Here is a 16,023-nt window from a genome sequence, read left to right on the forward strand (position 1 = left end):
TCATTCTCCCGTTGTGTGGTAAACTGTCATAATATAATCAGATTTAGGGTACTTAGGCTTTGCTCATAGGACTGTCTAAAAGTAAAATAGCATAAAACTCCCAGCTTCTGCCCTAACCAATGGGATGAAGAGTTGTAGTCATGTCTTCTGCTTCCATAAATGTGAACAAACAATTTACTTCAGCAAAGGGATGGAGAAGGACAGCAGAGACCAAATGGTGTGTACCACCACCACCGCCTTTTTGGGTGTACACATCAGCATCACTTCTGGAGTCAGATTCTTGCCAACGCAGTTCTGCTTGCATACCAGTACTGCTTTGCCTTCCTCTTGTAATCTCACTCTTGTCATATACTGTGCCATGTTTGTTTTGAGTTTTTTAAAATTATTGTGCTTATTTATAACATTCATTCCTACTTCCTTAATAATAATGAAACATTCAAGCAATAAGAACATCGTATCTCTTACCATTGTAACTCTAATGACTGTTGGCAATTCCTTTCTTGGCGAAGGCTTGGCATTAAGCACGTTTGGTCCCACTAGTGAATAAAATGTTTCACTTTTTCTTCCTGAATGTGGTCTGTCCTGGGAAGAAAAATGGAGCTACTTTTAGGTAATGCTGAGAGAAGAAGAAAGATTCCTCTTGTACTGTTTGATTTCTGCTTTGTTATAATTTTTTTCCATTTCATGTGGCTAGTAGGTGGGTTTAGTGCTGTGAACAGTAACCACAAGCTTCTCAAAACTGGACAAACTATTAACCTTCTGCCACGACATAATGTCCTGTCATTGGATTACCTTTGACTTTGAGGGAAAATAGCCCATCATTATACTTTTGCATAATTCAGATAGATTTAACAATGGTAAGTTAGATGTTGAATAATAGGTACAAAACATGAGGATTTCTTCCTGTAGGAAGAAAAAATATAAGACTGTCTCTTATATAAATCTATCTGTATAGAAGTATCACGCTTACTTTACAATGACACATCCCACACTATGATAATGTTCTTAGACCACTGTAACATTATTGGGAACATTTCCACTGGTCAAAAAATTGTGATATCTTAATCTCTTTAATGGCTTTTGACACCAAACATATTGTACATGTCAGCAGACTACAGCCTGCTCTTAATGAAACCAGTTATTCAAGAGGAAATTGAAACCTGAGCCCAGGTTTCTCATACTTTGGTGGGGTTTTAGAGCGGCTGGGAGTTCTGTTTTGATAGGTCTTCCCTGGTAACCAGTTATAAGCCTGTCCTTATGTACGTTGTATTAGTCAGAATCAGTCTTATTGAATTATTACTGAATTCTTGTGCTGAAGGGAAGAATTATTTTTAAACATCTCTAAATACTTCCAACAATTATGCATCATTTCTCTGACTAACTGTTGTAGGGGTGTTCTTTTACTCTCTCATACTAAAAATTTAGGGGAAAAGATATTGATCACTACTAAAGAGACCAGTGTGGCAGGCAAATAGATCTTACTCTTTAGTTCCTTTTTCTAATCTCAGACTACAAATTGCACAGCCAGGTCAGCTATTGAATAGCATGCATTCTTTCAATGACTTCTAATTGTTTTTTTAAGTGTCATTTGAAGTATTCAGTCATAGTAGATTCTCATTAGTTTAACCGCAATCACTTTTGCTTTAAAATTAACCTAAGATGTGTGGAAGGGAGACAGAGACAGGTCAAATTACTTCCCCATAACTTTTGTTATAAAAGTTTTGTTTAAAATTTCAGCCAGCAAAGAAGCCTGAATCCAAAGGTTTCTAATCACAGTTTTATTGAACTCAAGGAACTAAAGTTATCACTTCAATAAGTTTCCCCTCTTGAATGCAAAAATTTAATTGACTTTGTCCCAGATATGTAATCTAATGTATGATTCTTCTGTTTAGCTGCATTTCAGTTTTCCTACATGTGGGTGCTTCTCATAAACCTTTTGCATGTATAATTGGTAGTGAGGAACATTTCTTAGCTCTGAAAGGTAAGAGATATACATTGGCCATTAAGGCAATATTTTCAGACCAACATAACATATATATTATGTGTATATATATACATGTATGTAAGAATATACATGCATATATATACACACCATATATTCAGGCTTCTACATAAAATTGGTTAAAATTTTGATGTATGACTCCTACTTAAATTAGAAGGATTGTGAGAAAAATCATGCTACTTTTATTGAGACACTGTATGTCAATGTGTTTATTCAAGGCCCCTATGCAACAGTGATACAGGATTTGTTACACTTCAACCACTAAACATTAAAACAATATTACAGTTGTTAGAGACTGTTCTAGTAATTAAAGGACTCCATAGGCAGAGGATCAAAGAAAACCAAAGCTGTAATCCCTCCCGCAGAACCTCACCCACAGGCCAGGTGCAAGGAAGGCCACTTAAGTCTCTAACCCTCTGTTAATTAGAGTTTCTCAAAATCAGGCCACAGAAAGCAAGGGTTATCTGTGTCTCTGCTGCTATTTCCTTTTTCCTACCTTTTCTAAATAATAGCTTTGCTGGATGCTTAAAACAGGTTATTTGTCCAACTTCAGATTGGCTTACCTTTGTTTTGTACAAGAAATAGTAATTCCAATTCCAAAGATATGTTTAATAAACTTTAAGAGAGAAAATAATACTGTGCCCTACAGGCCTCACATAAAGAAGTTGAGATAGTTGCTCTTCCATTTTTGTACCATTCCCATTACAGCCAGAAAGCCAACACGTATCACAATGCTTGCAGATTGCCTCACAGAATTTCAACCATATTCTTTCATAAAACAGATTGGTTGGTTTGTTTTCCTTTGTAATGGAAAATACTCTAAACTAAATAATCCAGAACTTCCTAAATCCACTTGAAATGTTATTGATAAAAAGTTATTGATTAATTAGTAGAGAAGTCCATGCTATGAAAAGATATACAATACTTACAGGAACACTAACTAAAAATGTTCTGGGTTCTTCATCATTTGAAGTACTTAAACCAAGGCACTCTCCAGGACAGAAAATAAAATCCTTCCTGTCCCGTCTAGCTTATGAACTTGAAAGAAGATCCTTCTGAGTTCATAGTTCCAATTAAGAAACCTGTAAGTACAAAACACTTCCCCCTGCCACCCCCTTCAACAGTGTCTCTGCTGCCTTTCATTGGCTAGTTTTTGGATAAAGACTGAATTATGTGTTCATTTGAAGGAGCTGTCACTTATACTTACATGCTTACCAACATCCTAAATAAAATTATTTCCCTATTTGAATTAGGAAAACTGGAACCATTTTGTGACAGGCATAGGTTTGGGGTTTTTTTCCCTTTTAACTCACCTATAAATATCACTAACTTTTTAATCTCTCATAACTCCAACTTCATCGGTTGATATGATCTAATGAGAACAGAAACAATTATCTTTTCACCTGCTACTTATTGTTGTTAATAATACCTCATTCTTACATATAAAACTGCCAATCAGAACATACACTGAAATAACAATTATTTATTTAAAATAATACATGCATAAAATGAGAACCTTCAGAATACATCATTTAAATTTCCTTCAAATCACTGGGATGTTGGCTGTTGTTATTTTTGTAAATGGGGTAGAATTTTGTGGTCATTTTCCACTTGCTTTCAATCAAATTTATTATTATGTGGGAATGCTAAGCCCTTTGGCAGACTTACGCACTTTCATCATGTTTCATAGGCATACCCTTATTATAAACTTTTATAACCATCCAGTTTGTAAAAGTAGTTTTTTGTCAGAAAAGCCAGATTCTTAATAAACTGCCTTAACATTTCACAAATTCCAAGGCAGAGAATATAGAGTGATCAACTTCTTACAAGGATTTTGTATTTAATTCTGTGGGAGAAACAGCCTGCTGTTTTAATGAATAACCACTAAATGACTGCTATGCTAGTGGATATTGATTTCAGTAGGGGCTACTAGTCTCCTAGGCCGACATTTAGTATCTGTTAAAGGGATTTGCCTGCTGAGTGACTTCAGCAAAAGCATTACATTAGGACTACGGCCAGACTTGTTTGCATTAGTAATTCTCCATGAAAATATCTTGCACTCAGCACTGTGAAAAGGCAAAGCAAGGCAAAGTTTTGATCTGACAAAATCAGAATGCATAGTAGTAGATTACAGAAGAGTGAGAAAGTCTCAGCAGTTTATTCCAATAGTATTCTACGCTGCACATAATGTATGAGTTAACAGATCACCTAATAGAAAGCATCCTGCCCCAATAGCACTGAAAATACACTGCACTCCCTCGTCATCAGCATAGTTGCATAAACTCTCTGATTCAGATTAGGCATCACAGCTGCCTTGTCCTGTAAGAAGCAAAGAATGTGGGTTCGCAACACAGTGCAACACATGTCCTTGCTTTCCTCTGTTTAATATCAATGCAGCAATTCCAGTTTACACCAATTTGATCATGCTTCTATTACGTTTGAGGTGAGCATCCTTAACCTGAATTTCTTTACAGAATTTAGTAGTTTTCCTTCAGCCTTACTTTCATTTTTTCCTCCACTGGCTACTAACAAGCTGCAAGACATGTTCACACGTCTAAATCTAAAACTGAGTTTTGTAAGAGTTCACATAAATGCTATCTAATTTAATATCTAAATAATTAAATTCTTAATTTCTTTTCTGTTCTTTGATGCAGCCAAAACCATCCAAGTCCTGTAATGAAGTTGGCAGCAGGTTTTCAGCTGAGGCATTCCTGCACCTAGAACTGGATTTCTCCACCTTCAGTCTAATTCCCAGCATTTCTCCACAAGACAGACACTATCACAGTACATTTCCCTGTTTTAACCTTAGAACAGGGCCAGTGAAAGAGAAGATGTTACAGTTTGATCTTCAAACATTGTGTTCATCACTGAATATGAATGTTTAGACTAGCTTTGACAGGAATGCTAAATCCAGAATACCACGAGATATCCTAGTACCAAGGCACCATGGATAAAAGAGTCATCTGTAAGATGAAAAAACATGTTTAACACCACTTTTCCTAGAGTGGTAGAAGAGGAAGGATCTGTGTCTTCCAAATTTGAGGCAAATGACTGCACTATAACTGTTACATTTTAGGAAAGACACCACAACTCAACTATCTCTTTTCATTTTTTTTGTCAGAAAGTCATTAACTAACCAAAGCTGTGAGCTTCAATGACTACTGTAACAGTATTCGTTTGAGCTTTTTGTTCGTTTGCTTTACATTTTATTTACTAATTATGTCTCTCTTCCTGAAGGAGTGACTGGGTGAGATGGACTGCTCTGGGATGGGAGTCAGACACTTTTGCAATTCCTATGTGTTCAAGGTGACATAGGCTACAAGGTGGGCCAGATAGGAGAGACACAGCAACAACTAGGGAACTGGCTGCAGACAGCATTAGAGAAGACAGGGAATATGGTGCATAGTTTCCTGCCACTCAGAAAGCTGTTGAGCTGGCTGGAAATGAGAACCTTCCTGAAAGGTCCTATGGTGGGCAAAAAGCTGTTTGTAAGACCTTTATCTCTGTTCTTCCCCAAGTTACTTTGAGTTTTCAACTTTAAATGGTTCTGTTGCTAGCTATCTTTGAACTAAAATTGGTATTTTGAGTTAAGATATATATTTAAAGATTCTTTAGAAGTCTCCTAGGAGTACACTATCATGCAAAGGTCTAGGCAGATCTACTTTAAAGCTGGGTTTACCTTGGGTGTCTGGACAGAATTAGATTAAGTAACTCTCCACATACCTTACCCATAGCTGACCTAATACCTGCTATTATCTATGTTTTCCCATGCATTTCCTGAATATAAGCTTGACAACTAACTTACAACTGAGAATTTAAACTAAGAGGCAGGAAACCTAAAAGTTAATTCTTGCCATTTTGAGACTGAGGCCCTGCAAGGATTCAACACAGGGTCTCAAAAACAGAACACTCAAGCTTTATTTGTCTGTGTTTCAAGTCTTTATAAACATCAACATAACAATGTTTTTCCTAAAGCTGGCTTATTTATTGTTGTGCATTTGTGCAAAACCCATATTTATGTTCTTGCTACCACAAGGCTAGTAGCATTTTGACTGACTTTGCACTGGCATGAATGACGACAAAATAGTGAGCAGTGACAAATCATGTCAATAGATGGATTTCCTAGGAAACTGAAATTGTCTGAGCTTTTCCAGTAACACATTTAAAAGACAATACTAAAAAAATGTAAATGGTTGTATGACTTTTTCCTTCTTTTATTCCCATGATGGTTCTAATAGGATCTCTTACGAGAATTCTCTCATCATTGAAATACTTGCCAGAAATCTGGATGAATGTCCTCTCAACATCATTATGTATTGTAATAATCTATCGCCATTCTGTTCCAGATTAACAGGCAAATAAGAAAGGAAATAATGTCTTTTATACAGAAATATATATATAACAGAAAGATTTGTTTTCTGTCAAATTGTAAGAGGTGAACTTCTGGGAATTTTGTCAAAATATTGCCAGAAAGTCTGGTTTTTGTTTAGAACAAATAAAACTTATATATAAAACCCCAGAGGAATACTGCAGGCAAAAGGGTAAATTCCATTTCTAGGACATGCTGTTTCTGATTTTAACTTCATTTCTCTAACAACAGTTGAAGAAGGTCATTAATGACGTTGACATAAATGCATTTTACTGAGTTAGAGGGGCAAATCAGGGGTAAATGTTTTTTAAGCTAACGTAGCACAAAATACCATGTCCTAAATTGGCTTGAACTGATGATGGCCCATGATATCTTTTAGTATAACTTCACTGAAATAAACATGGTGGTGGTGGTTGTTTTTCTTTATTGTTCCATGTATTCTAGGACCAGAGAGCATTGCTATTAACTCTCATTTCTGAGCTCTTATCTAAGACAAACACATAGAGCCTCATTGCAGCATCAAGTTCAGTTTGAAGTTGGTTGCACCCTTTAGAAAAACACCCAGCCTTCATGTAAAGTGTGCAATAATGGAAAATTCACCTCAACAACCTAATGATTTCTTACCTGAACTTTTAAAAACATGAACCCTTTTATGTATTTGCCTAACTAGCTCTAAACCAGACCTTGCTGCACTGCTGTATTTATATATTGGTAGATTAAAACATCAGCAATTACCTACTTCCAAAAACTTGATACTGAGCTAACTCTCCTCAAGTCATCACTTAAAGTTGTCTTGGAAAAAATGAGTAATAATAATAATTTTCCTAGACCTCTCAAGGCAGGTATGGATCATCAGGTAATGACCCTGGACCACCCTTACTGTTCCTTCAAGAACCCCTCCTGGTTTTGAGACAGGGATGTTCCCACACAGGAATGTAAGGCAGAACTGGCCATATTCTATATATGGGGCCAAGCTCCATCCTGTGCAATAACTAGTTCAGAATCATGTTTCCCTGGTAAAAAAACAGGTCATGTGAGTTATTATTCACTGTGCTGTGATCACAAATGTGACACAGTTAACTCATTTTCATATGCTCTCTTCAGGTTTTTCTCTCTTCCTTCTTGTTCTTTCAGTACTGGTATATGATAAGAATGTTTTTGACAACAGATTAGGGAAAACAAATTTATTTCATTCACATGTCATGACTAGGAGATAGGTGGAAAAAGGCAAACCATTTCTCAGGCACTTTAGCAGACTCATTAAATAGCAAATAAAATGTTTATCTGAATCTGAACAGTAGACAAGCCACCTGAAACAAATAATGAATTTGTATTTTCTGTAGAATCTATATATCAGTCATTGTAAAGATTGCCTCAGTTTTACTGATTATTCCGGATTAATGGTTTTCTGGCTTAAATACAATTGCAAGGAGAGTTAAAATAAATAGTATCTAACTAACAAATCTGCATGATGTACAAGGGAGAAAGAAAATGTGGGAGAACGGATGACAACAGCACTTGGATATTTACCAGAAATGGTGTTCAATGTTACTTCAACACATTTTTCTGCAGCCTACTTCTTTGCTGAAGTACACCATTCTTAGAAGATTTCTTCTGTGCAGTTCTACCTGGCACTAGGATTTTAATCCAAAACCCACTAAATCCAGTGGTAGTCTATGTATTCACTTCACCGAGTCCCAAATCAGAGCTTATTTGAGCAGAAAGCAGAGAGAAAAAAGCTTCTGAATTTCTTGGAATACTTGCATTATAAAAGCATTTCGATCTGTAGTACAGACAGCCTAAACAGCTAGATATGATTTGCAGTTTCTAATTACTTGCTCTAGGAGAGCTCTACATCTCATTTTTAATATTTGTGTAATCTCCTGAGAGCAGTTCCCAACATAAGCAGTTCCCCTATTTTCATAACACTTCAGAAATGTGCTGGGCTATTGCCCCTTCCACCTCCATGTCCTTAGGGCACTGTTGGGTTCAAATTGCACTACTGAGAGTGAATTTGGTTCTGAGCACTATGTTAACAATATATTAGCTGAGATCCACGTGCCATAACTCAAGCATGGTGAGTCTCTATACTGCAATCCCACTATGCCCCTAGGCTCACAGCTAAGCACTTTGCCATCTCATGCACTCCTTCCATTAGCTATGGAGCTTGGTGTCCTGTGGTGATTTTTTTTTCTCTTTTCTGATGGTATACAGCTTTGTCTTGTTGGGTTTTATTCCCTTCAGCTTCTGGCATCTTTCAGCTATGGAAAGGTACAGATTTGTTGATGTGCAGTAAGGCTGCTGCTTTCAATGAATAGCTTGCAGTACAGAAAAAATACAAGGGTCACAAAGTGCTCCATTAGTGAAGCTTGCTTCAGTCAGCTGTCATGCGGATGTAATATTACCAGTGTTGCTTTTTATGTTTTTCCTCAGAGTTTGTGCACTTTGAAAACTACCATACTTTCTCTTACACTTGATCTTGCTCAGTTAGGAAGCTGGAATCCAGGAAGAATGCACACCAACACGAACAACGGTTTGGTTGCACATTCCTAGTATTTTTTATCAGAGGCTCTCAGAATGTTTTGCAAACATTAATTAATAACTCATTCTGTGAGGCATACACACATAATGGTGTAAATTATATAGCTGAGGAAACTGAGGTTCAGCAAATATCAAGCCCTAGCATTTGCAGAGGCAAGGTACCCACTAGTCCCAACAAATAGGAATTGCAAGCATTCAGTACCTGCAAGTACTTTCCCACAAGGCTACTCATAAAAAGCACTACTGATCTGGAAAAAACACAGAAGTCCCAATTCCCTGCCCCTACACTCATCATCTTCCCCAACAATGCAGGGAAAATTAAATGATGGAGACAAACATGAACAGGATCAGACATCTTCAGCTACTGACCACAGCCAAATCAATTATTGTTAACAGGTTTTTTAATATGGACTAGTTAACACTTATCATCACAGACTGTAATGCTTTTTTATTATTGAGAAGAAGCATCTAGAGACTTACATTCGTGATTCAAGAAAATAGAAAGTAAAAATTAAAACACATCTAGTAAAAAAAAAGAAAGAAAGAAAAAAGAAAAGAAAAATGCTCTGCTAGAATTTCTGCATCTAACAGTATTTCAGGATATGGGAATTTCAAGGATAGTTCCTCGTTTTTAAGGCTAAACAACCCTACTCTGGTCTTAGTTTCTTAAATGCTTTAAGAAACAGGTAAAACAAATCCGAATCTTCCTTCTCTTCCCAAGCGTTTGGATGTGAGCTGCCTTAACCTTTTCTTTGGGAAGAGGTATATGCTTGGAATAAAGCCTGGATTTTTTTGCTTTTCACACAGTGAAGAGCCCTTTCTATGTGCAGCCACAGGTATTGGGGTTCCCAGTGTCCATTTACACCACTTTTTTACACTGTGTAGTGATTTTGCCCAGATTTTCAAGCAGAGCACTACTGAAGATACCAAGTAAATCCAGGGAGAAAAATGGAAAGGGATTTGGTCTTCGTGCATACTTTTTATACCTGATGATGAAGGATTATTTTTTTTTATTCTCATCTGATCAGGTGGTTCCACTTTTGGAATAAAAATTCCATTCACTTTTCTTTTGGCAGCAATACAATGGGAAAGAAAATATCCATCATAGAAGTACTGGGATGTGTAATTTCTACAGGCACTGGTTCTATTCCCTTCCACTGTGCTAGAGATGTAAAAAGACAGTAAACTTGATTTGAATATAGATTCTGATATGATTACAGGGATGTACATTGTTTGAAATCTGAAGCCTTTATAGTATGTAAGGTTTCATAACACATATGGTTTAAATAAATTTACCCACTTTCATTGTTTCTACCATAGTCATGTAAAATTGTCTACTTAGCTGGACTTTTTATTAGTCACTCTTTTCCTTCCACACTACTCCTTCCTCCCTGGCACTGTTTAAAATATATATATTTTTTTTTAACTAATTAAGAACACTGTTCATCGTTTCTGCAGCACCTTTTTTTCCCTTAGCAGGAAGGTATCTAATTTTAACAGGGGACGTGCTATAGAAACCTCTCCCAGCTTTGGGGAGGTGGGGGGAGTAGTAGAGGAAGGCATGAAAGGGCTGTGCAGAATGGAGGCTTTTATTAAAAGCCAAATACTAGTAATCTGTTCATTTCTCCAAACTGATATTTGTAAGTAAATGCAGCTAGAATGTGGATGTTATCTCTATACATGTGTGAATTTAAATGAATTCTTGTGCCATAGAGAACATTAGTTTAATTTTGTTCTTTAATTTAAAGCCCAGAAATCCCTCAAGCTGTTTATTTTGGTCTCTCTGTTACTAACTCTTCAGGCTAGATAGCACGATATCTATGTCTTGCACAGCACTGAAGACACTGTCAGCTTTAAGCAAATAATAAATAACAATAATACTAAATTGTATGCACAACAAAACACTATTTTCCTGGCTTTAAAGTGTGCCTGGCAAAATTTCAGTGGTCTGGAAGTTCTGTCTGAATAAATATTTTGAGTCAAAACACAACTCCAGAGACTTGCTTTTAAGCAAATCCATCTCCCCAGAATGTTTCAAACCCAACTGTGAAATCCAGACTTCAGGCTGGATGTATGTGATTTATTTCCTAGTTTTCGGTGCCTCAGTTCAGCCAGATACTAAGAACACTGCAGCTGATACCATATTTTCAACATGAAAAAATGTTGAATCTTGGGAATATGTATTTTGTTGTTAGTTGCTTCTACTGAGAGAGTCCACGGAAAGAGAATTGGGGAAAAAAGAAAAGAGAAACCCCAAACCAATCCCCAAGAACCAAACCTTGCTTTTCTTTCTTAGTCTCTGATTCAAAGACAGCAACTGGAGCTGCTCTCTAGAAACTGAACACATAACTGCAACTAGAAAAACTGGGGGAAAAAAGAAAGTCTACATGTTCTTGACTTCCTTTTTTGAAAGTCTTATGTAAGTGTATACATTGAATATTTGATTCTTACCACGTATTATAGTTCCACACTTTTGTTTTCTCTGCTTGTGAAGCTGTCTTGAAAGATCCCAAGCATCTGCTACTATCTCAATAGAGAGATAATATTGGCATTGGTATGGAAGAACAGATACTTCCTGCTGAACTCTACGCCAAAACTCAAGTATAGTTCTGAACTTTAAATCCAGAAATTTTTTTCAGAAACTTTTAAATCATTATTATCTTAACCACCTCATACTCCTTTTCTAAGTCCACAAAGGCTCACTTGCCATGGCCTTTAGGGACTGAAAAAAAATCGGGTTTATGATTAACTATCTTATGGCCAGCATAACCTTGATTCATAAAATTCCCTGCTCCCTTGTGACAGGCACTAACCTAAACTCTAACCAAGCATTCCTCCTCGTGTCTCCACTGAAACACTCCCATCATTTCCACCTTCATTACATTCTAACGGGACTCCAACCTAAGACATACACCCTCAAAAAATTTCTACATTGTCTGTCAGTGACAGACTTTTTGGAATCTCACTTGTTAAAAGACATTATTAGAAGAGCTAGCCTTTCCCCTACGAATTAGTTATTATCCTTAATCTTATTTCTCAGTCAATTATTTTATTGATGAAAAATTATACATTTTTCCTCTGCTGATTCAGTTTGTTGTCCATGTAGAGTGTTCTGAATAAGATACTATGTTTAATTTTAGAAATATAACAACAAAATACAGTTAACCAAGGCTGACAGATATCTTAATGAAAAACTACAGAAATAAAGGGAACTTTAGAAAACAGTCATTTACTGTCCTAATTCATTGTCCAAATAATTTTAAATAGTCAGCATGAGCTGTAACTAAAATAAAATTGTGTTTTACTTAACAGAGAGTTCAAACAACTGCACAATAACTAAATACTGTTCAGAATTAAATTTTATGGGATTTGAATAACTAATTCACCAAAGCTACTATGAAAAACATAGCCTGAACTATGTTAATTTACACTTGAAGAAGTGAAAGGAATGTGTATGCTGATGCAAAGGTTAACTAAGAGGTGATTTTACATGCCAGATAAATGCTGTTCTGGACTGTACTGGATGGGTACTAGGGATATATGACACCCAGATTTTCTCCTGCATTGGGGATCAAAGCAAAACCACAATGTGGCTCTAATCATGTACTCAGCCATCCGGACTCGTTTCCACAGGACTCACTTTCACCCTCAAGGTTATACCTCAAGTTATAACTCATCCAAATACATTACAAAATCTGATTTAGCAAGTCTTTTCAGTTGTTTTTTAAAATATAATATTTCTATTTTACTTTGCTTGTAAAGTAGTATGTTTTTCTTTAATACATACCCCTGCCACCCATGTCATCAGTTCACAATTTTCCAGCACTCTTATCTACAACAGTGCCTCCACTAAACTCTTTTTAATTGAAGTCCTGGCATTTCACTCAAAGGAAGCTTCTCTTTAATGAAGCAACACTGGTATCTTTAGAACATATGCAAATCTTTAAGAACATATGCAAACCAAATACACTAAATGCCATTTGTTTCTGGTTACTTTGGTTGCAGCATTTTAGAACTCCCAACAAAGCATCTGAGTAGAAAATGATGTTTACAAGACTGAAATCACCAATGAATCCAAAAGAGGCAAAAGATTTTTGCAAAGCCAACGTTTAGTCACTATCATAAAAAGAAAAAAAAAATAATTCATGTTCCGCTTCAGAGACCCATGGCAGGAGAGCAGTGGTGGAGTAACCAATGAACAACTTTTTGCTGGTGTTACACATACAAAGGGTACTTCCCATGTTTCTCCTTTGCTCCAAATAGTACATAGAAAATAGCAGAAGGTTCTTGACATGGCAGAGGCTGCCTAACAAAGGTTCAGTTGACTTAAGCCATTTCAGGATTGCAAGGCAATTCTGGCAGCTGCAGTGAGAAAACCCCCAAACACAAACCATGTAATCAGTGGTAAAGACACCCTCAGAAATCCTTAAGGCAACCACGCTGGATAGTCCAATAATTTTAGTGAGTACAGAACGTGAGGCAAGTTACATAAAAACAGAGTCTAATTCCTTGCTGACTCATTAGTGTGTTAAATCATGACAGGCATGGACAAGTTGTTCATAAATCTGTGGGAAATTGGTGCAAGGAGTGTGGAGAGAGAAAAATTATACCTGTTCCAGTAGAAAGGACAAGAATTAAAAAAGAAGAAGAAAAAAAAAAGACCTGTGTATTTCTGAGACCAGGCTATTATTTCAAGTAGTTCTGTGTGGTAGGATCATATTGTTCCTCGCTAACCCAAGTGACACAAATCAGAACAAACAGCTCCTTCTTCACATGCTCCGTGGCTGCTGAGAGCTGCTGGGACCCCCCCGTTTCCCTGTGAAGTGTCTCTGCTGACACCAGGCAGGAGAGACTGGAAGGACTGCAACCTGCACAAAGGAAAAAGCTTTTTCCTCCCTTTCATAGCCATGCCGAACCAAAAGGCAGAAAACAGCACTTGAATAAATGATTTTATTATGCAGGATACAAGAATAGGAAAAGGCTGAGTAAACACATGCAAAGAATAAAATTCCAAAGCTTGCTGTCATTAAGAGGCCCAGACTCCCCACTTCATGTGTCTGTATATCATTTCCTTTTCTACAGAGGCTAAAGTTAGTACCGTGACTGTCAATATAGGAAACTGGAACAGTCACATTACTGGACAATTGTTCACAGCAGCAGCAGTTTTGTCACAGAGGCAGTGGACTTCATGGAAGAAAGCTCCCAGCACTTTTAAGAGTTTGCCAGTTGGCTAGCACTGCAACATTGGGTTCATACAAGTCTAACTTATATTTTTTAATAGGAACTGTATTTATGTGCATAAAGAAGGAAGGTTTTGAGAGTGCAGGATAGAGGTGTGTTTATTTTGTGCCTGGTTCCTACCATACAAAGGACTTTGTGTTACTTGCATAGTCACACAATAGTCTGGAAGGTAATAGAAAACTCCTGAATAGAAGGAAAGAGGATGGCATCGGAACAGGAAGACAATCAACGATTCAAGTGAAATACAAAGGAAGCACTGTGAAGGCCTGTTCCGTAACCTTGACAAAGTTTTACATTATCTATGTTTGATTCAACTTCATGATTTGTCTATCCAATGAAATGAAACAGTTTCAGTAATGATACTTTGAAAAAGAAAGTGTATAATAAAGAGGAATGGGGGTTTCCAAACTCAGTGGCAAGGTATGTCTTTAGTCTTCCATTAATACATAATATGCAGTCTGCAAAGATATTGAACACACCTCTGGGTTTCTCATTTTGAAGAGAGAAATGAGATCACATAAGACTTGTCCATTGAGCCTGTTAAACCTTGTTCAAAACCATCTAGATATTAGAACACAAGTTCATGTTCCAAATTGCAGGCCCCCAACACGAGCTCAATCCAACAGAATGCTTTGGCTGCTTCTAATAACGTTGCGGGGGAGGGGGGGGGGGGGGGGGGAATGTGTGCAGTACACTTGTAACAGAGGCAGCTTTATACTGTGGCACCACTTCCTTTGTACGTGCATTGACTGAAACTGCAGCTAGTAAGCCAGAAGAGAGGAAGGTGAGCTGTCTGATGGAAAGTAAAACCAAGTTCAGTTAAAAATCTCTTTTATGATTTTTCTATCACAGAGAGACTGCTACAGTTCTGGCTTTTGCACTTTCAAAAATACTTGATTATCTTCTAATTATTCATTTGCTGAAGTCTGAAGATTAATGATTTAAAAAAAACCTTTAAACAAGTTATCACTTGCTTTCCCCATGAGCTGCTAGAGTATGAGGAGAGAGGATGTTAAGTACTGCAGGGTACCCAGCAGAAAAAAAAGTCAGCATTGTGTGCACTGGGGAACTATGATTTCCAGCCTGTTGAAGTCTGAGTTTATTTCTGCTAGACTTATAGTTTCCTGAATAGAAACGTGGTGGTCAATTTGGTAGTGAATAAGAGAGGGAAAAGGTTGGGGCCAAATTCAGCATCTAGATCAATTAAACATGCTGCATAACACAGTCTGGAGATTTTGTTCAATCTATTGTAAATATAAACACCTAGAGTTCCTCTCAGAGCTGGGATATTGAAAGCAGCTGGCCAACTCCAGTTAAAGAGACAAGACAGAAGCCCTGCTTTCTTGGTTCAACAAGAGCACTTGCTCGCTAATGCTGGAAACAGGACTTGCAACTCACTGCTTGTTATGTGACTCCTCACCCTCACTTTTTACTGCCGTTTCCCAGCGTATTTTCCAGAATGAGCAGAAACCTTTGTCCCATAGCTCTTTCAGATTTAAAGTCAATGCAGGAACAATAAGGAGATCTGCTCTTTCATCTCTTTTGTTCATGGATAAGCACTATTTTCCTTGACTTACGCCTATGAGTGACCGAGTTTTGCTTTGGGCTTCAGTGAGTATCTAGCCTGAATCTGTCTCATCTGCTGAGTACTTCAAGCTTAAAGTAAACCCCTGGCAGGCTGTATTGTGTGGGACTACTGTGGTCAGTCTGCGGAACTAAATCTTTCTTATTAAGACAAGAATTGTTAAAAAATCTGAGCTTGCAATGCTTGTACTTTTCCACTATCAAGAGATAATGACATGCAGATGCTAGCATGCTCCTACCTGGAAACAGTATTACTTGGACAACACATCTAAAACATATGCCCAGT

This window comes from Falco biarmicus, chromosome 4 (genome assembly GCF_023638135.1).
Source record: "Falco biarmicus isolate bFalBia1 chromosome 4, bFalBia1.pri, whole genome shotgun sequence".
Classification (NCBI taxonomy): Eukaryota; Metazoa; Chordata; class Aves; order Falconiformes; family Falconidae; genus Falco; species Falco biarmicus.